The sequence below is a fragment of the Delphinus delphis genome, chromosome 8, assembly GCF_949987515.2.
Source record: "Delphinus delphis chromosome 8, mDelDel1.2, whole genome shotgun sequence".
In the NCBI taxonomy this organism is placed as follows: domain Eukaryota; kingdom Metazoa; phylum Chordata; class Mammalia; order Artiodactyla; family Delphinidae; genus Delphinus; species Delphinus delphis.
Genome location: NC_082690.1, coordinates 97268576 through 97289703, shown reverse-complemented (window position 1 = coordinate 97289703; position 21128 = coordinate 97268576). Strand labels below are relative to the sequence as shown.

Sequence of the window (21128 nt, the reverse complement as noted above, 5' to 3'; positions counted from 1 at the left end):
TGATAAAATTTCATTTTCTCATTTAATAACAAAGGCTGTTTATACAGAAAAAAGTCAACAGACTTCTATTAAGTGGTATCTGTTTTCTCCTGAAAAACTAAAGAAGTTCTAAGAATTCGTTTATGGTATCAATTCCACATAAACACCTTAATGTTGGATATTAAAAAGCAAAAAGTCAGAATTGATTTAAATTACTTTGGTGAAGTGGCCAGTAACTCAAGAACTACCAAGGAAAGAATTAAATATAAATGTCATCGTAGTAGATTTACATACATAGCCATTCACATTCTAGATAAAGAAATAACAAAGAGCAAAAGGACCAGATTAAAATATTCCAGTTCATTTTCAATGTGCCAAGAGGCAAAAGTTCAAAGTTCCTATAATACTTCAAATCTTCCAGGTACTTCTTGCTCTTACTCAAAATGAAAACAGCCAATGAGTACTGACCTACACAATTAAATTGGATTGCAGCAGTTTGGTCTTCTTAGGCCAGTCTCGTCTCCTTTTTTCTTTCTAAAATCAGGCAAGCTCATTAGAATATACTATCTTCTGTTAGAATTGGGACTGTTTTTTGCTGTTTTGAGATGAGTTTATTTGCAAGAAATCCTAAACGGATCTACTAAGAAAGTAAAATATGAGAACAGATCACACCCAATTATGCAGCACAAACTGGCCACACAAGGTGATAAATACACAGGGTAGAGATCAACCTCTGAAAAATAAATAAGATCAAAGATCCAAAACATTTTGGAAAAAATCATGATTTAAAGTAACCTTTTATTGCTTCTGGAAGCAGAAGGAAAAAAGATATTCCATAGAGAGGGAATAGAAAAGAAAGCTTTTAGGGCATATTTCCCATTAATGGATTGGAAAAATTAGCAGATTGGCGTTTTGTGCTGCAAAAAGTCACTAAACCCTAAAGATGTATTCCTGGGGCGTGATTTGGTCCCCAGAACTAACTAAGCCTGGGTTTGTTCTTTCCTTCCTTGTGAAGTTCAGACGAAGCCTAAGCCCTTACGTGTCTTCTTTCCATTGCCTATCTGCTGTAGAATTTTGCAATGCTAACTTGATGAGAGAAATCGGTGAAGCATGTCAGCTTGGTCTATGTTGCAGAACCCCAAAGTATTATAGTTTCGGCAACACACTTGAATAGAAATTACCTCACACCAATTTCTTTATTATAGTGCTACAAAGAAATTTCTGCAGAAAAGTTTAATGCAGAATTTCTAAAACCATCTAACTCTCTACTGGGCTGTTATAATCTATTGTTCAAACATACAATACACCCATAACAGAAAAAAAATAAATGAACATCATGACCCTGTATCCAAGGAGAAATTTGACCAAGTGTGTGTGTGTGTTTTAATTAATTAATTGATTGATTGATTGATTTTTGGCTGCTTTTGGTTCTTCGTTGCTGTGCATGGCTTTCTCTAGTTGCGGCGAGCCGGAGCTACTCTTCATTGCGATGCGCAGACTTCTCATTGTGGTGGCTTCTCTTGTTATGGAGCACGGGTTCCAGGTGTGCGGGCTCAGTAGTTGTGGCTTGCGGGCTCTAGAGCGCAGGCGCAGTAGTTGTGGTGCACAGGCTTAGTTGCTCCGCAGCATGTGGGATCTTCCCAGACCGAGGCTCGAACCCGTGTCCCCTGCATTGGCAGGTGGATTCTTAACCACTGCGCCACCAGGGAAGCCCACCAAGTGTGGTTTTAACATATGGGACATTTGGAATATGGTTCTGTTCATAGATACGCATCAGGTGAATCGACTGCAAGTCATCTTCTCTGTTGGCCAGGAAGATATAAGTGTAAGCAGTATAGAAAATAGAAAGCTGCCATGCTGCAGGTGGACACTCACAATCCTCTTCGTCTTCTCGTTCTCAGCACTGGCTAAATCAGAACTAGAATATCTGAGATCATTGGCTTCTAAAAAAAAATCTCCAATTTAGGAAGAAATCCAACAGGCCCTAATCAATCTTCAGTCACTGTCTAGGGATAGGTGAACCAATTTGTGAGAACTGAGCTGCCCTTGTGGTGGATGAGATTGGTAATTTCTGCAACAGTAAAACAACTAAATCAGAAGCTTATCGGTTCACTCTAATGCCTTAGCATTGGCATTTCATACCAAGGTTTTTTTTGGCCTGACTGAGTAATCCTCAGTAGCAGAGCTAGTTTTCAGACCATGACATCAGTGATATCATATTCTACTGCATTATGAAGTGAAAAACTCACAAGACAGCCTCAGGCCCTGAGAGCTACGAAAAGCTTCTGCAATGGGAAGCATAAGCAGCGCCGAGCTTTCTTTCCTTGGTTACTTCACCAAGTACTCTTCTGTCGCCAAACCCCAGAAAGAATCTTCTTAAAGCAGCGGAAGAGAGCACTTGTCCCATCCTGGGCTGATGCCAAGGGGAAAGGAGAGTGTTTCCAGATAGGGTGATCACCAAGCAAATTCTCCCCAGAAGACTAAGCAAAGGACTTCGTTCTCATATGCTGCTTCTCTGAAAGTAAACTGCTCTCCTCTGGATCTTTATTCATAATTCAGTTAGGCCCCCTGCCAGAGTTAAAAAATGTTTCAAACTCCCCTTTCAAGCTTTCCAACTTCAAAACTGATTGCCGAACGCCTGGCATGCTATGGTAAACTCTCAACTGCATATAAATTCCTTACCCACTTGTATCAGTAGAAAAGCAAGATGATTCATTAACATCTGTTTATCCCTTGCAGTTTTAAGTGTTAAGGAACATCTCTTTTATATTGCTCTTTACTCCATGCCAATAGAAACAGGCAAATACATGTACCTCAGGATGGGAAATCAATGCACAGAGAGAGCACTGGGAGAAAATTTCTGCATACATACTCTTTACAGCATGTTAGAAATTTAAATTACAAAAAGACAATGTAGCAATTTAGAAAATGCTTTTCATACACTATAAAAAAAAACAGGAAATAAAATTGTGTGTACATTATAATTTTAACTACAATAAAGTAGGTCTACAATAAGGAAAATGATTAAAAAAATTTAAAAGAATTGTATTTACTCATTGAATTAGGATTGTTAGCTTCTAATTGATTTCTGTCTTCCATATATTCTACAATATTATGTTACATTTTTGTAAGAAAAATATTTTTTAACAACAGTTACCATAAATCTCTAGTTTTTCTCATTCCTACAAGGCCTTTAAACACAGGTCTTGATAACAGAACTTCCAGGAGCTTGCCGAATTTCACTTGAAATCAAGAGTAATTGTGTTTCCATGATTTCTCTGGGGAAACATCTCCTAGCCTTACAGGAAAAATTTCTGGACAAAGGATGTTCCTCCTTAGAATGCTGTAGTATTTCTGTTATGTCTTACCTCCTGCTACATGTTACATCTCACATATTTTCTTATGTGGTCTCTAAACCTGTTATCTGTTATTTCTTTCTCTTCGGCTCTACCTTTCAACCTCTGTATCTCTTTTGTCAACAGGCTCATCCCACCGGTACTATTTTTTTCTGCTACTGTAGTTAAATTTAGTGCTGCAGGTAAGGCTCTCCTTAGTCATCCTCAGATACATCCTGCCGTTCCTTCCCTACAGTGTGATTACTCTCTACCTCCAGACCTCAAAACAGCTTTTGTCTGTTTTACTGCCAGATCACATATCACATTCTTATCTAATTTCTTGTCAGTTTTCTTCTTTAGCTTTTTCAGCTCAATACTAGTTTCCTTCCAGGTTTTCCCACCCATTGCATATCTGAGCTTTGTACAACAGTAGATGACATTTCAAGGAACATTCTATTTTCTGCCTACAGCTATAGCTTCTAGGATTTTTTGTATCATCCTTTTGTTCTCACTAGGATCCTCAATATGGTCCCATTAGCATCATTTGCAGATCTCATTGAAGACCCAACCCTATTTTTAGGGTCCCTTAAATGTTAAAAACCCTTTCCCTGCTACCCCCCCCACCCCCATTCAGGAGCTGCAGGCATTACATTTATCAGCTCTCTCGGTTCAAAGCCAGCAAGTAATTCTCAAACCACCATCCCTTGTTCTCGTTCGAGATGATATGAATTAGGCTGAGAAAAAAAATGCTTCATACAAATGCTTTAGTCATAGGCCAAAGTCTTGGATTTGATTATAATTCAAAATGATAATAAAATTGAAGGGGTGTTGGGAACACACCAAACAGGGTTTGCTCTGTTAGAGCCACACACATCAGTCTTGCGGCTGCTGATTCCATTCTCTTCTAGGTTATTATTTCATCTTATCATGTCTTGTGTTACACTATTACCATTATCTCCAGAGTTACCTTCTTTGTGTTGTTTTTTGTTTTATCTCCAAAGTTGGTCTCACTTTTTAGAAAATAAATGCAGTTTCTTTTGGTAGCCATGTATACTTATTTATTTAAAGCTACTGGTAAATCCATTTATATTTTTAAAATACTCATTTTCCTGACTTTAAGTGAAAGCTATTTTGTTTTCTCTTACCTTTCCAAGTTCAAGTCCATTCTTTTCAATCTTTTACATTAGTTAGGAACTCCTAAAATGAGAGAGCTCCAGGCATACATGATTAAAGTAGCCTTAATGATTCAGCAGTCTATGATGGATGGAAAGAAGTCAGTTTCTTCCTGATACCTTTATAAAAATCTCTTCAAACTTTCTTATTAACTCATCAGATTTCAATGTCATTTTGATTTGTTTTCTTATTTCCAGCAGAGAATTTTATTTCTAAAGATATATGAGGGAAGCACATGCCGTGGAGCAACTAAGCCCGTGCGCCACAACTACTGAGCCTGCGCTCTAGAGCCCCCGAGCCACAACTACTGAAGCCCGTGCGCCTAAAGCCCATGCTCCACAACAAGAGAAGCCACTACAATGAGAAGCCCACACACCACAACAAAGAGTAGCCCCGGCTCACTGCAACTAGGGAAAAGCCCGCACGCAGCAACAAAGACCCAATCTAGCCATAAATAAATAAATAAATAAATTTATTAAAAAAAAAAAAAGATATATGAGGGAAGAACTCTAGATAGTAGGCAGGTTCTTACACAAAACTTTTGTAAACACTGAGAATCTAATGTGTTATTTGGTTAAAGACCTCAGAGAAAGAGGTGCCACAAAGTTTCTGAAGATCCTAGGATAGTTACTCCAGGAAATCTTAAAGAAAGAACATAAAAATTTAACAAGGGCCTCCCCGTTCCCCAAACACCTGTTTGTCAGGTGAAGTCTTGAATTCATTCACATAAAACTTTCTCTGTGACATAAAACTTCTTAATATTGATTTATTTTAGAACATTACCACTCTCTAATTCTTTACTTGGTGCCATTAGACTTCTAAAAAACAAAGGACATTTTTCAATACTCTTTTGTGATTGATTGAAAATCACAAAGCAGCTATAGATGACAGAACCTAATGAAAATCTATACTGAAAACTCACTTTTCCTGCCAAACCTTTAAAGATTCACTTTAAGTAAGAAATATTTTTTCTTTTTTTTTTTTTTAAAAAGAGGGACACAAACAATAACTTGGACATAAACTTGTACCTTAGAAAGTAAGATATTGGTAGAATTACCATATAAACCAGCAATTTCACTTCCAGGTTTATTGTCAAAAGAAATGAAAGTAGGGACTCAGATATCTGTACACCCACGTTCATGGTGGTATTATCCATGATAGCCAAAAAGTGGAAGCAACCTAAGTGTCCATTGACAGGTGAATGAATAAACAAAATGTGATACATGCATACAATGAAATATTATTTAGCCTCAAAAAAGGAAGGAGATTCTGATACATGGTACGACATGGATGAACCTGGAGGACATTAAGCTAAATGAAATAAGCCAGTCACAAAAAGACAACTATTATATGATTCCACCTATATGTGGTATCCAGAGTAGTCAACTCATAGAGATAGAAAGTAGAATGGTGGTTATCAGGGCATAGGGGGAGGAGGAAATGGGGAGTTAGTGCTTAATGGGTACAGAGTCCCGGTTTGGGAAGATGAAAAAATTCTGAAGATGGATGGTGGTGACTGCTGCAAAACAATGTGAATGTACTTAATGTCACAGAAATGTAGACTTAAAAATGGTTAAAATGGTAAATTGTATGTTATGTATATTCTACCACAATAAAAATAAAGAAATGAAGATACTGGTTAAGATAATAGTAGTAACATAACACAAAAACCCAGTATGTATATTTATAGAATTGCCTGATGGAATGAGAAATTGGAAGTTATAACCATAACATTTTTTAGAGTGGGTCCAAAGTAAGAATGTCTACAGCTTTGATACTGAAAGTGTGGACCAACGACGGCAGCATCGGTGTCCCTTAGAAGCCTCTTAGAGATCAGAATCTAGGTCCCATCCCAGACCTAATAAACCCCATTCTGCATTTTAACAAGATTTCCAGGTGATTCATATGCACATTAAAGTTTGAGAAGCGCTAGTCTGGGGCAAATCTTACCACTTTTTAGCTGTGTGACTTTGTGCCAGGTACTTAACCACTTTGTGTCTCAATTCTGTTTTATCTGTAAAATGGTGATAATAGGAATGCTTACTATATAAGGTTGCCAAAGATTAAACGTGATAATAATGCCTGTGGTATAATTCTTGGCACATTCAGGGACTATTAGCTATTATTATTACTTTGATGTACAGAAAATCTGTGAAAGTGGATTTCAGGGACTTTTCTAAAAATAGTAAATTTAGGAAGTCAATATTTTCCAGAGGATATGAATGGTGCCTGGCTTTTAAGAGATAATTGTGAAAAAGGATATATGGGAGGTAATAGTTTTGACAAAGTATGAAGGGGTGGAAATGACTTTCTTCAGAAGACCCAATATAGTAGAGAAAAGGTGTCAAATTCATTCACAGTGGGGGAATTTTTTTCTTGTTAAAGTATGTGAGGACCAGACAAACATTATTTACAAAATATAAATGGACTAGAAGTAGCTTTTGATGACAATGTCATATTTGAAAAATATTTTAGGGGCTAAATGGTATGTTTTTCACATGTCTGAAATCCCCGTGTGGGAGATAATCTTTCAGCTGAAATATCACAAATATATTTGACTTATGTGATAAAGGACCAATATTTGGCTAAGGAGCAAGCTGGAAGAGAGTGAAATAGTAACAAGGTGGGGAGACAAAAAGGACAGCTACATAGGCGTCCATGAACTTCTAGCACCTGGGCCACAATTCTCAGAAGATGTCATTGAGTTCCTAACCTAATTTCTCTAACTGAGGATCTTTCCTTGTCCCAGAAAAGACTTTTGAAGACAGAGAGGATTAAAAAAAATAATATTGTTAAGAAGCGAGGTTGCTGGGCTTGCACTTTACTAGCCGGAATCCCTTTATCTTTCCTGAGAGCCCCCCAGATCTCTTTTATTCTAGGTCAGTAATTTAACACTCTCAGCTCTCAATTCAAAGCCAGTAATGACCTTGCTGTGCTGAATTATTAGCTTAGGATATAGAAAGAGAGAGAGAGGGAAGGGGAAAAAAAAAAAACCCTAAAAACAACAGAGGCCTTTTGATCAGAGCACCAAACTGCAGTTCGCTGTAACTCAAGCTGCCCATTCTTATATGGCAGGTATTAAGGACTCCCCCTGCCAGGCAGGACCCTATTAAAAGACAATAGCTGTTTGAAAAGGGTAAGCAAGTTGATATGGATATAATAGGCCACATATGGGGGCCCTTTTCTACTCTGAAATAAAGCTCCTTCTTAAGAGTTGTGAGCTGGGAAATCCAGTATTCAGTAAGGCAGGAGGAGGAGATATAATAGAAGAGAGTGGGTAGCCATGCAGAAATGCTTGAAGGTGCTTCAGGAAAAAGGGACGAGGGCTTTGGGGAGCCTGCAGAGATGAGCATCAATCACTGAGCATAGAGGCTTTCAGAATGGCCAGGTGCTCTTAGGTCCCCAAGAGGTTTTTAGGACCAGTGACGACAAAGATTTGGCCGGAACTAATATAGTGGTTAGCTTCTCTAATGGGTTAACAACAACAACAAAAAACCAAGCAGCGAACTAGTAAGCTCTTGCCAGGAATGATGCAGCTGGCAATAAGTAATCCTTTCTGCCTTGTTTTAAACAACCTAACATGCAAACATCCTAAACTCCTGATGAGTACCATCTAGTGCCACTAAATGTTCTTGTTATCTCTAGGATGATATTTTTAAAAAAAAAAGAAAGAAAGAAAAAAGCCCTGCAGAACAGAGACAGTGAACTCCAAAGAAATTGCCTCTTGCCTACAAACTACACACTTCCTCTGATGCAGAGAGGTAACCACGGGACCTGGGACTTCTCACTTTATTAGCTAACCGATACTTACCTATCACCAAAACACTATGCCCATTAAAGGATGATGCTTTTCGAGGATCTTAAATCCACAACAGAATTTCCCAACCACTGTTTTAGCTATCTCTTAAGTTCTTGTATGTTACAAAACAAGGAAGGATTTAAGAGTGATTCAAGTGAAGGATTTAAGTGAATTAACAATTCAAAACAATTCAATTGTTTGAATTGAATTCAAACAATTCAAGTCGTTTATGACTAAATTCTGAATCCCTAAATTCCTAAGCAAAAATATCAGAAAGGTATTTTTCTTTCATCCACCACCCTTTGCTAATTGCCAAATGAACAGCTCTCCAATTCCCAACCACTGTAATTAATGGGCTAGCTTGATGGAATTTACAACCAAAGAAAAAACACAAGGGATCTCTTAACACTTGCTTGTTCCACTGAGCGGTCAACAGGGCACAAAACTGATCTTTAGCAAATTAAAGGGTTTTGCGGATTAAAGAGAAAATCTGGATTCCTAAGAAAAAAATTCTGTCTTACCACCAGGCTTAAAACTCCAAAATAAACATACAATTTTTACAAAAAGTTATTACAGATAATTGTTTCCATAAAATATCACAATTCTAAACTACTTTCCATTATGTAGACCCATCTCAGATAGGGTCATCATGTAAGAAAGGAGGGACGAGCAAGGGAGAGCAATGAAAAGAGTAATGGGGAACATCAAACACCACGTTCATTCCCTAATTCATGCCTTAGCATATGGTGACCGTATTTTCGGAAGTTCAAATTGGGACCTAGTCTAAAAAAGTTTTTATTTGGTGTGTGGGCCACTTTCAGGTGTGCGAAACAGCCTATAGATTTTTTATATATAGATATAGGTATAATGATTATGTTTAAATGCCATGCTAATTGATAAATATTAAATGTCATATCATTTGATAAATCTTAAAAGATATACAGCCTATATAATCTGAAAAATAATATTCATTATACAGAACAGCATGAATAGTATGATACCATTGATATAAAACTACATGGGTGCATATGCAAGTAGACAAGATGTTTGAAAGAACAGAGAAAACGAAGGCAAGAAAAAAAATTGAAGAAAATTTCTCAGAACTGAAAGACATGAGTTCCCAGAACAAAAGGATCCTTAAAAGCCCAGCACAATGAATGAATATAGATGCACACCAAGGCACATCATTGTAAAAAATTAGACTCCACCATTTTTTTCTTTAAATGAACAAGCCAGTTTCTTTTTGTTTGTTTTTCTGTTTTTTTTACTTATTTTTTGCCCGTGTTGGGTTTTCGTTGCTGCTCGCAGGCCTTCTCTAGTTGTGGCTAGTGGGGACTACTCTTCATTGTAGGGCATGGGCTTCTCACTGCAGTGGCTTCTCTTGTTGAGGAGCACAGGCTCTAGGTGTGTGGGCTTCAGTAGTTGCAGCATGCAGGCTCAGTAGTTGTGGCATGCAGGCCCTAGAGCACGCAGGCTTCAGTAGTTGTGGCATGTGGGCTCTAGGGCACACGGGCTTCAGTAGTTGTGGCACGCGGGCTCAGTAGTTGTGGCTCGTGGGCTCTAGAGCGCAGGCTCAGTAGTTGTGGTGCATGGGCTTAGTTGCTCCGCAGCATGTGGGATCTTCCCAGACCAGGGATCGAACCCTTGTTCCCCCACATCGGCAGGCAGATTCTTAACAACTGCACCACCAGGGAAGTCCTAGACTCCACTTTTTATTGGGGGTGTGGCAAGGTCACTTTGTAGAAGAACATGTAGGATAGGAGACATTGGTGCAGCTATCTTTGGAAAATATAATCTGCCACAGTTTCCCTCCCAAATTTACATTCCTCCCAAATGCAAAATACACCCTGCTCTCCTAAACCCCTAAAGTCTAACTCCATTTCAGCATCAACCCAAACTCCAGGATCTTGTCATATAAATCAAAACCAGGTGCAGATGAAGTTCCTCAAGTACAACTTTTGGGGTATAGCTCCACAGTCTGATTACTCATCTAAACACCTGTAAACTGAGGAGATAAGTTATACGCTCCCATATGTACAATGATGATACAGGCATAGGATAAACACAATAGACTTCCATTCAAAAAGAGGGAGAATAGGAGGCAATATGTAGCCACTGGTCCATTGCAATTCTGAAATCCACACAGGCACATGTCTTATTTCCTTGATTTGGGCCCAATACCTCTTCCTGGTAATGACTTTCCATGACCTTTGACTCTATACTCTGAGCTTTTGGTTCCATCTTCTGAATCATACTTTCATTTCCATGAAACATTGCTTCAGTTTGTAGTGGAGGGGCTTTCTTGGCTTCCTGCCCATAGAAGTCTAGGGGTCCTAAGGTAACTTTTTGTTTTGTATTTATCTCTATCCTCTTTAGTCCAAACTGGTGGTACTTCCCCCAATACAATTCTCTTAAAAACATGGGTTTTTCTTCATCAGACAAAAGCTGTACACCCAAGTCTCCCTGAGACAGGCCCTATTTGGGTTTTCTTAGGCTGCAATGAGACAACACCCTTAGGATCTTTAGGTCTTTTGTCTATCTGAAAGAGTCTAAGAGGCTCCACCTTGAAATCTTTCTGAGGTTTTAACAAACGTACATCCTTACTCTAAGACCACATTTTTCTGACAGCACTCTGTATTCGATCTTTGCCTTGAGGCACTTTTTTTTTTTTTTTTTTGTGGTACGTGGGCCTCTCACTGTTGTGGCCTCTCCCGTTAGCGGAGCACAGGCTCCGGACGCTCAGGCTCAGTGGCCATGGCTCACAGGCCTAGCCGCTCCGCGGCATGTGGGATCCTCCCGGACCGGGGCACGAACCCATGTCCCCTGCATTGGCAGGCGGACTCTCAACCACTGCGCCACCAGGGAAGCCCGAGGCACTTTCTTACTTTGAGTATTTTTTGCTGGTTAGAAAGACTGTCCCAAGCTCTCTATATTTCCTCTAAATCCTACCTGAAAACCAAATAGTTCATTTACATTTCCTATTTTTTCACATTACCAAAGGTAACAAACAGTATTGACAAACTTCCTGTCACTGTATAACCAGGGGTCCTCTTACCTCCAGCTTCCAATAACATTTTCCTCACTCTTTATTAAGGCTTCATTGATAGCCTCCTTGAGGCCCATCAGACTTCCACTAACAGTCTCCTCAAGGTCTTTCTGATTTCTGCCTGCTGCCTGGTCTCAAAGCCAATGATGCATGTTTTAGGTTTTTGTTACTGCAGCAACTCACTCCCAGGAACAAATTTTGTTCGGACCTCTACTGCTGCATAACAAACCACACCAAACTTGCTGTCATAAAAAATAAAAATTTTACTATGCTTGTGCATTCAGTAGGTTCAGGAATTATACAGAGTGCAGCAGAGACGCCCTGTCTTTACTCCATGATGTCTGGGACCTAAATTGGAAAGGCTTGAATGGCTGGGGTCGATACAAAGGGTTGGGGATAGAATCATCAGGAGGCTTCTTCACTCACATGTTGGGTGCCAGGACTGGGATGACTTGAAGACCAGGCTTGTGGCTGGGCTTCTTACACATGGCAGCTGGTTAGTAAGAGGGGTCCTGAGAGGGAATTTCTGAAAACCGAGGTCCCAGAAACAGAATCCACATGGCCTTTTGTGACCTAGCCTTGGGAAGTCACAAAGTGTTACTTTATTATATTCATATTCAAGGGGAGGGCACATAGATCCCACTTCTCTACGGCAGGAATATCAAAGAATGTGGGGTCCTTTTTTAAAACTACTACACCAGAAACAAGGAAGAAGGAAGACAGGGAATCTGAAGGGTAATGGTGAAATCCAGAGGTCCCTGATAACTGCTATATAGCATACAGAGAGGTAAAATAATAAAGATAAAGCAAACCAGAAGATTCTGGAGGAGACTTCTTTAAGGAGATAAAACAGAGAGAATAAATACATGCAAATATTAATGTACTTGCTTCTGTCAGAGTCCTGGCAGTTAACAGATAATGCATTTAAAAAGGATAGCTGAGGAAAGTTTTTTAGAAAAAATATTTACAAAGGTATGGACAGGGCTAAGGGAAAGTGGATTACCTAAGGGCCAGCAACAGTTAGGATCTGTTTTTTACCCCTAGGCCTGAAGAGACAAGCAGAGGGAATGCTTTCTTGAATCCAGAAAGAGTAGGGACCATTCGACTTGAGCTGTGACCTTCAGTAGAGGAACAGAGCCAATGCAGCCCACAGCAAACTGGTAGAAAGAGAAACAAGTGAATAGATATCCCAATCTCACTCTCTCTCCTCCTGCCCTTCAATCTCCTGCCAGTACCTCCCACTGGCTTTAGCCCAAATGGAAGCCACAGAGCAAGGGAGCCTATGGATTAAAATCCATACAGATCAGCCCTCCAGAGCAGAGAAATGTAGAGAGTGGATCTGGAGGGGCAAGTGGAAAATAAATAGCACAGTACTAAAGGGAAATTTACTCAAGTGGGTAGAATTTGGTTCACTTGGTGATAAGTCTACAGGAAATCAACCAAACAAGAAAAAAGAGGGAGCGGGGTAATCATAGGGGCGAGAAGATTGCACAACATAGTTCAGGGGTTGACACTGTTTGTATAGTTATAAAATATAAACACTGAATAATGATACAACAAAAACCTTGATATGAGTATACTGGGAGTTGTGGCGGGTGAGCAAAGGCACACATGTGCAGTAAAGGGTGTTAAAGGGCATTAGGGTTATATCTTACACAGCGGGAAGTCAATAGATAGCACCTGGATTTGAAAAAATCAAGAAGTAGCAACATAAGCTAGTCATTTAGAGGTCTAGAAATAAATGCCAAATAAATCACTCTGAGTTGAAAGTGATTATCTCTGAGGAAAGGGAAACTAAATTGAGAGAGAGTTGGAAGAATGCTTTTTTTTTTTTTTTTTACAATTCTTATAGAACTATTTCACTCTTTAAACTGTATGCATGTATAACTCTGATTTTAATAAATAAATAAATTAGGAAAAGAATACTCAGCTTAGAAGGCTACCTGTTCTGTGACACCTTCCCTGACTCTTCAAGTTTAATTAAGATATCTGTCCTCTGGACAGTCTTATTCTTAGCACCTTAAACCTCTAGTTAGCTCAAATCACAAGTAATTTAATCACTGGCTTATTTGACCGTGAGTACCCTCAAGGTAGGGACCATGCCTTATTAGTCATTGTTTCTCCAGCACCTGTCATAAACCAAGGCATAACAGGTATGTAAGAAATAATTCCTGAATTGAATGATCTCAGTCAATGGCACCAACACCCTACCAGTCACATAGGATAGAAAACTATCTTTCTAACCCCTCGCTGAAATATCTTCCTGAGTTCTATTACCTCACTGCAATAGGCTGAATATTTGTGTCCCCTTCAAAATTCATATGTTGAAACCTAATCCCCAATGTGATTGTATTTGGAGATGGGGCCTTTGGGAGGTAGGTCACGAGGGTGGAGCTCTCATGAATGGGATTTGTGCCCTTTTTATAAGAGGCTCAGGGGAGCTTCCTCACCGCTTCCACCATGGGAGTATACAGCAAACAGATGGTCATCTATGAACCAGGATGCAGGGCTCAGCAGACATGGAATCTGTCAGCCTTGACCTTGTACTTCAAGCCTCCAGAACTGCAAGGAATAAATTTCTGTTGTTTATAAGCCACATAGTCTATGACAGTTTGTTATAGCAGCTTGAACAGACTAACCCGCTGACCACAGACCTTCTATCATTCTCTAAATACACCAAACCTCTGTGCCCTTGCTCATGCTGTTGCCTTGGCTAGAGATGCACTCCTTGCTCAGCTCCCATTCTCCATTATTCATCTTCTAAGGACCATCTGAAGCTCAAAATTCATAGTCAGAATGAATCTCTTCTTCCACTTATCCCAAAACACGAAATTCTACTTGGTACTTATTTAATAGCATCTTAATAATCATGCTTACTTCTGAATTTTCTCCTTGAGTTCATAAGCTCCTCGAGTTCAACTGGCTTATTCATCTTATATCCTTCAGTAGCATGGTGCCTAGCATATAGTGGGTCCACAAACATTGTAGAATAATAGCGTTTTTCTGGTATGTAAACTGCCATTATTTCTGCTTCACGTAAGAATGACAGTGAATTCCTTGAGGACCATGTCTGACACAGTGACTGGCATTTAGTAGGGCTTAATAAATAGTTACTGAATTTTAAAAATTAAAATAAGACCAAAGGCTTCCCTGGTGGCACAGTGGTTAAGAATCCGCCTGCCAATGCAGGGGACATGGGTTCAAGCCCCGGTCCGGGAAGATCCCACATGCCGCGGAGCAACTAAGCCCTTGTGCCACCACTACTGAGCCTGCACTCTAGAGCCCACGAGCCACAACTACTGAGCCCACGTGCCACAACTACTGAAGCCCATGTGCCTAGAGCCCGTGTTCCGTAACAAGCGAAGCCACTGCAATGAGAAGCCCTCGCACCACAACGAAAAGTAGCTCCCACTCGCCACAATTAGAGAAAGCCCATGCACAGCAACGAAGACCCAACACAGCCAAAAATAAATTTTAAAAAAAAGACCAAGCAGTGAGTTTACTTCTCAGCCTTTATAAGGTATTTTTACTTTGCCTTTCTTCTTATCTCAATATAATTGAGGCTTCCACAGACTGACCCTATCCTAATTATATATTTCTTGTTTGTTGCTTTTCAACGTGTACTGGTCCTCCACAAGTCAAGTTAGACTCCTTTATGACCCCTCCTTTATGACCCCTTTCTACTTCTGCTAATATAATTATATTCCACTAGAATGAAAGTTCCAAATACTTCCTCTTACAATAAAGGTAGACTAAGTAATTTAGACCAATCCTCCTGGCTGAGAAAAACTGGATGAACTATTAAAAGCATCTATCTGAAGTCATCAGAGAGCCACCAAGTCAAATGAAGAACGACAAGGCCACGTATAAGAGGAGAATAAAATCCAAAGAGGTAAGCCCAGTGTTTGGTGCCACTCTTCCCAGTGGGCAGGAATTCTAAACAGAAGGGTCCATGGATTGAATTCAAGGAATCTACAAACTTGGATAGGAAAAAAATTACATCTTTATTTTTTAGTAACCTTTAACTGGAATTTAGTATTTCCTTCAACTATGAATGTAAATATAGTAGAATTAGCAGTTCCTGTGATTTTTTCAACAATAGAAATCTCAGATATTTTCATATCATATTAAAGTTGTTCCAGATATCTCACAATATCATTTATAGTCATCACCACTTCAAAAATAAGGTAATATTATACCCATTAGTAGTTCCAAGGGCCTCTACTAGTCATGAAAGAGGCAGCTGATAGCCTGAGCAGGTAATAGTTTTGAATTGATGTTAAGTTCTTGAGTTTTCAAATGATTTTTAAGACTTGGCAGCCAAAAAACTGGAGTTCAGGACCCACCAAGGCTGGGGAGAGGGACTCTGGTAAATCCTTCAGGCTCTGGTTGGCACCATGAAAAGCTATACCTGGAAATATTGATAGATCAGCCCTCCCTGATACTTAAGCCCAGCTTCAAATGATTTCAACCCCTGATTGAACTGAGGTAATCCAGGATTGTGAGTGCTCAAGCCATCTGCCAAAAGCAAATGTAAATCCTCTCTGAAGAAAGATAACATCATTCTAGGCCTCATATTATCTCTATAGTTTTTCATATATTGATACAATATACAACACTCAAATAAAGGGGGGAAAAGTATACTACAAGATAAGACAATGGAGTAAAAAACCAAGAGACAGAGTAGATAATAGACAAAGACCCACAGAGAACCCAAATAATGAATGAAGGACTGTTTATAACCATGCTTTACTATGGTCAAGCAAATGAAAGATAAGATCTAGTAAAGAAACCATTAAAAAAGAAATGAATGGCAATTCTTTTTAAAAAAACTTTATTGAAGTATAGTTGATTTACAATGTTGTGTTAATTTCTGCTATACAGCAAAGTGATTCAGTTATATATATATTTTCTTTTACATATTCTTTTCTGTTATGGTATCCTGTTAGCACAGGATATTGAATATAGTCCCCTGTGCTATACAGTAGGACCTTGTTGTTTATCCATCCTTTATATAATAGTTTGCATCTGTTAACCCCAAACTCCCAATCCTTCCCTCCAACTCCCCTCCCCCTTGGCAACCACAAATCTGTTCTCTATATCTGTGAGTCTGTTTCTGTTTCATAGATATGTTCATTTGTGTCATATTTTAGATTCCACATATAAGTGATATCATATGGTATTTGTCTTTCTCTGACTTACTTCACTTAGTATGATAATGTCTAGGTCCATCCATGTTGCTGCAAATGGCATTATTTCATTCTTTTTGATGGCTGACTATATTCCATTGTATATATGTACCACATCTTCCTTTTCTCCATTCATCTGTCGATGGACATTTAGGTTGTTTCCATGTCTTGGCTATTGTAAATAGTGTTGCTATGAACATAGGGGTGCATATACCTTTTTTTTTTTTTTTTTTTTTTTTTTTTTTTTTTTTGCGGTACGCGGGCCTCTCACTGTTGTGGCCTCTCCCGTTATGGAGCACAGGCTCCGGACGCGCAGGCTCAGCTGCCATGGCTCACGGGCCCAGCCGCTCCGCGGCATGTGGTATCTTCCCGGACCAGGGCACGAACCCGTGTCCCCTGCATCGGCAGGCGGACTCTCAACCACTGCGCCACCAGGGAAGCCCGCATATACCTTTTTGAATTATAGTTTTGTCTGGATCTATGCTCAGGAAAGGGACTGCTGAATCATATGGCAACTCTATTTTTAGTTTTTTGAGGAACCTCCATACTGCTTTTCATAGTGGCTACACCAATTTACATTCCCACCAACAGTGAAGGAGGGTTCTCTTTTCTCCAAACACCCTCCAGCATTTGTTATTTGTAGACTTTTTAATGATGGCTGCATGGCAATTCTAGAATTAAAAAAATATAATGATCATAAAAGGCTACATATTGTATGATTCCAACTATATGACATTCTGGAAAAGGAAAAACTGTGAAGACAGTAAAAATATCAGAAATTGGAATGGAAAAAAGGGATAAACAGGTAGCGAATTTTTAGAGCAATAAAAATACTCTGTATGATACTATAATGATGGATATATCATTACACATCTGTCCAAACCCAGAGAATGTACAATACCAAGAGTGAACCCTAAGGTAGACTATGGACTTTGGGGGATAATGATGTGTCAGTGCAGGTTCATCAATTGTAACAAGTGTACCACTCTGGTGGGATGTTGGTATGAGAGAAGCATGAATTTTTAGGGGGCAGAGGGTATATAAAAAATCTCTACCTTCCTCTGAAATTTGCTGTGAACCTAACTGCTCTAAAAATAAGTCTGTAAAAAACAAACAAGAAAAGCATATTTGAACTACTATTTTAAAATGAAGGTTTTCAGAATAAACTAGAGGAATAAACTATAGAAAGTAAGCTAATTAAAATCCTCTTTGCTGCTGGAAATAAAAATAAGAAAGAATGAAGATGCACTGTAGGGGAGGCAAGACTAAGAAAAGTATGAGAAATACTAGTAAACAAATCCTAAGGTTTCTTCAAACTAACTTTCAACCATTTACAGTTTCCCCAACTTGCAATTCCTTTTTTTTTTTTTTAACATCTTCATTGGAGTATAATTGCTTTAAAATGGTGTATTAGTTTCTGCTTTATCACAAAGTGAATCAGCTATACGTATACATATATTCCCATATCCCCTCCCTCTTGCATCTCCCTCCCACCCTCCCTATCCCACCACTTTAGGCAGTCACAAAGCACTGAGCTGATCTCCCTGTGCTATGCAGCTGCTTCCTACTAGCTATCTATTTTACATTTGGTAGTATACATAAATCCATGCCACTCTCTCACTTCGTCCCAGCTTACCCTTCCCCCTCCCCATGTCCTCAAGTTCATTCTCTATGTCTGCATCTTTATTCCTGTCCTGCCCCTAGGTTCTTCACCATTGTTTTTTTTTTTTTAGATTCCATATATATGTGTTAGCATACAGTATTTGTTTTTCTGTTTCTGACTTACTCCACTCTGTATGACAGACTCTAGGTCCATCCACCTCACTACAAATAACTCAATTTCGTTTCTTTTTAAGGCTGAGTAATATTCCATTGTATATATGTGCCACAACTTTTATCCATTCATCTGTCGATGGACACTTAGGTTGCTTCCATGTCCTGGCTATTGTAAACAGAGCTGCAATGAACATTGTGGTACATGACTCTTTTTGAATTATGGTTTTCTCAGGGTATATGCCCAGTAGTGGGATTGCTGGGTCGTCCAACTTGCAATTTCTTTCTTCTTTCCTTTGCATTTAAAAGACTGATTAAAAGTGCCACAGTAAGACACACACACACACACACACACACACACACATACACACACACACACAAAAACAAAATAATAATTGGAGTTAAGAACTCAGTAGATGGGTTTAACAGCAAACTAGACATAAATGAAAGGAGAATTAATGAACTGTAAAATAGAAAAAAATATTCACAATGAAGCATGAAAGACAAAATGATGAAAAAATGCAGAAAAGTGCGTAAGAGTGGATACCATGAAAAAGTCTAATGTTTGTGTCATTAGAATCCCAGGAGTGAAGATAGTGCAACAGAAGTAATTTGAAAAGCTAAAAATTGAAAACTTTCCAAAATTGATAAAAGATGTAAGTTACGTGTTCAAGAAACACTGAGAACCCCAAATAGTTTATAAATATAAAGAAAAGCAAACCTAGGCACATCATAGAAAAACTACCAAAAACCAAAGACCAAATATCCAAAAGTAGCTAGAGATTATTGTAAAAGGAAAGATTATTTTCAAAGGTGTAAGAATAAGACTGATAGCTGACTTCTCAACAGAAACAGTGTAAACAAGAAGATAAAGGAATGGTATATGCAAAGTGCTAAAGGAAAATAATTGCCAACCTAGAATTTATATAAGAGAAAACAGGCCTTCAAAAATGAAGGTGAAAATTCAAATGAGGTCTATAGATAGTTAATAGTTTTCAAGTAATAAGTCTCTGACTTTTGTAATTATACTATGGTTATAGAAGACGTTAACATTGATGGAAGCTGGGTGAAAGGGTTATAGGAACTCAATAATATTTTTGCAACTTCTTTGTAAGTCTAAAATAATTAAAAGAGAAAAAAAAGTGAAATAAAGATAGTTTGAACGATAGCTAACTTCAGAATGGAAGCTCCATGAAGGTTGAGATTTCTTGTCTGTTTTGTTCACTTCTATCCCCTAGTGTCTAGAAAACTAACAAAATGCACTCAGTAAATATTTTTGAATGAATGAACAGTAGCAGTACCTATCATTTATTCAACACCTAGTATATCTTAGGTAGAATGCCAAGCACTTTACATTCATTATCTCATTTAAACCTTCTATCAGTCATGTAACATGGAATTTTATTTTATTATATGAGTCTCCCTATTTTATAGGTGAGGCTAAGCAACCTGCCCAAGGTCACATACTATTAAGTTAGATGGCAGGCTCTCGAACATAGATCTGATTCCAAAGCCTGTGTTGTTAACCACTACGCTACAGTGCTTTCATGTCACATAAAAATACTTCTTTCTTTTTCATTTATCCCTATTCTACTCACCTTTCCAGGTTATATTAGTCAGTGTTATTCAGAGAAACAGAACCAATAGTATATATATAAATATATATAAGAGGAGATATAGCTTATCTAATTATGGAATTGACTCATGTGATTATAGAGGCCAAGAAGTCCCATGATCTGCCACTTGCAATCCTGAGAACAAAGAAAGTTGGTTAATTCAACCAAATCTGAAGGTCTAAGAGCCAGGGAAGCCAATAGTATAAGTCTCAGTCTGAGTCCAAAGACCCAAGAATCAGGGGGCCAATGGTGTTAAGTTCTAGTTCAGGTTTGGAGGTCTGAGAACCAGGAGTGCAGATGTGCAAGGGCAGAAGAAAATGGAAATCCCAGCTCAAGCAAATTTACCCTTCTTTACCTTTTTGTTCTAATCAGGCCCTCAGTGGATTAGATGATGCCCATATGCATTGGTGAGGACAATCTTCTTTATTCAGTTTACTGATTCAAATGCTAATCTTTTCTGAAAACACCTTCATAGACACATCCAGAAATAATGTTTTACCAGCTACTGGGGCACCCCTTAGCTTGGTCAGGTTAACACATAAAATTAACCATCACAGAGGTCAAAACAAACTCCTCTATGATGTAACTACTGTAGTACCCATTATTTCACCTTACTCTCAGATCTCAGAGCACAATTTAATGCAATTATATAAGGTCTTGAATTGTTCTGTAGCTGTTAATCAATAAGCATTATCTCCTCAACCAGATTACACTCCCTTAGGCATGTGACCATATCTTATATTCCTATTGATATAGGCCACATTTGAAGCTCTATAACAATACGTGCTATTTCGGTAAAGGCATGAAGAAAAATATTTAGTTGGAAAAACCATGCAAGGAACAGTGTTTTGGGATGCTTTAGAGATAGGGCCTGTATGGTTTAAGATTCTGAACAACAAATTTGACTCAGAAAAATACTACCTTAAAAAGGTGGTTTGGGTGGGCTTCCCTGGTGGCGCAGTGGTTGAGAGTCCGCCTGCCGATGCAGGGGACACGGGTTCGTGCCCCGGTCCGGGAAGATCCCACATGCCGCGAAGTGGCTGGGCCCGTGAGCCATGGCCGCTGAGTCTGCGCGTCCGGAGCCTGTGCTCCTCAACGGGAGAGGCCACAACAGTGAGATGCCCGCGTACCACACACACAAAAAAAAAGGTGGTTTGGGGACATCCCTGGCGGTCCAGTGGTTAAGACTTCGGCCTCCAATGCAGGGGTTGTGGGTTC

At 39.0% G+C, this 21128-nt stretch overlaps 1 protein-coding gene across 2 annotated transcripts in view; it reads right to left on the bottom strand.

Moving 5' to 3' along the window:
* Window positions 1–21128, bottom strand: part of CSTPP1 (centriolar satellite-associated tubulin polyglutamylase complex regulator 1) — a 188290-nt gene that overhangs the window by 120013 nt on the left and 47149 nt on the right. The window lies entirely within an intron of this gene.